Source organism: Temnothorax longispinosus, unplaced genomic scaffold (genome assembly GCF_030848805.1).
Source record: "Temnothorax longispinosus isolate EJ_2023e unplaced genomic scaffold, Tlon_JGU_v1 HiC_scaffold_57, whole genome shotgun sequence".
NCBI classification, from domain to species: Eukaryota; Metazoa; Arthropoda; class Insecta; order Hymenoptera; family Formicidae; genus Temnothorax; species Temnothorax longispinosus.
In genome coordinates, this window is record NW_027270418.1 from 90,897 (window position 1) to 92,303 (window position 1,407).

The 1,407-nt window shown below is 33.3% G+C and overlaps 1 long non-coding RNA gene across 1 annotated transcript; it reads right to left on the reverse strand.

The window, feature by feature from the left end:
- Nucleotides 1-509: 509 nt before the first annotated feature.
- LOC139824779 (uncharacterized) lies at nucleotides 510-1,388 on the reverse strand. The gene is made up of 2 exons (XR_011735278.1): nucleotides 761-1,388; nucleotides 510-681 (listed from the first exon to the last, which is right to left on the reverse strand). It is a non-coding gene; the product is annotated as an uncharacterized lncRNA (long non-coding RNA).
- Nucleotides 1,389-1,407: the final 19 nt, after the last annotated feature.

Here is a 1,407-nt window from a genome sequence, read left to right on the forward strand (position 1 = left end):
GGCATACACAAAAGCTCACCGACGAACAACGGCGCTTGGTCGCCCAACGGAGGCGCGAGACGTTTCCTAAACCATCTAATGCCATGCAATTCCATAACCTTTACGGATTCCATAGGATTGGACAGAATTGAAAATTTCTTTTTTGGATTCCATGGGATTGGACCATCTCATTTCGAATCCCATCTAATTTCATCTAATTCCGCCAAAAAAGGGATTCAAAGGTATTAAAAAATTTTAATATCTTTTAATCCTTTTGCGTTTGCTGGGTTAATATCCATTATTGTATATTTACTCGCGTTTACAGCTCATAATCTTATAAAAAGAAAAAAAAGGGGAAAAAATGGAATAAAATCCGTCAACCCAATCGAAAAAATCACGAGATCTGTACGTAAACTACAAAGCATACACGCCGCTACAAAGGCAACCCTTTAAGTATGCTCATTCTCTAGACGGAGTATAGTAGTAGTAATAGTAGAATCGCGATTTTTCAAATGAGACAGACACATAGCTAAAAAATAATGCTATAATTTTGTAGAAAGAATGTTTTCTGGCTGACGCAAAGTAAGCAGGTTTCTAATGGGAAGAACGCTTTTAGACTTTGTACACATGTCTAATGTTGTTGAATACAACATCCAAGTTTCCACAAAATTTTTCAAACACGTTCACTTCGTTTTTCACAGCCTAGAATAGAAAATACAATATTTTTACAAATACAATATTATTTGGTGATGAATTACAACTTGCAGTCTGGAACACTTACGGCGTCAACATATTACAATTAGTGATTATTCAATACGTTCTTGGTTTGCAAGTTTCTTTTCATCTGCATCGGATCTTTCTTTCGCTCTTATTAGCCATTTTTTTTATAGATTCTTCTAAATCTTTTTTTGTGAATGCTTCATTGTATGCTTCTCCTGCAGCTGAAGCATATATATATATCAAGCAAAGATAAGAATATTTTTAAGTCAATTAATTATTTACTTTTAGAAGTTTCTGAGTTAACGCTGCGTTTGGAGTTGCTTACGACTTACCGACGTTTCGCAAACATTGTATGCTTCATTATTACGGCTGGTAGGCTTTCAAATATATGTATCTTTAGTATCATGCTACAATTTCAAAGCCATATTTATACTCCGATCTTATATTTAAGATTGTTTTAATTAAGTATGATCTTAAAATGCTATACAGTCATTTCATTTACTGGATAAACTGTAAAGATCATCAGAAACCAGACTTAAGACAATCTTAAATATATCGAACTATAAATACCGTCCTCAGAGAGCTTACCAGATTTAATAAAACAAACAATTTTTACGAAACGGCAAGTGAATAAGCAACTCAAAATACGACGATAATCCGGAAACCTAGAAAAATGACAAAAAAACGTAGAAACTTATTCTAATTTTT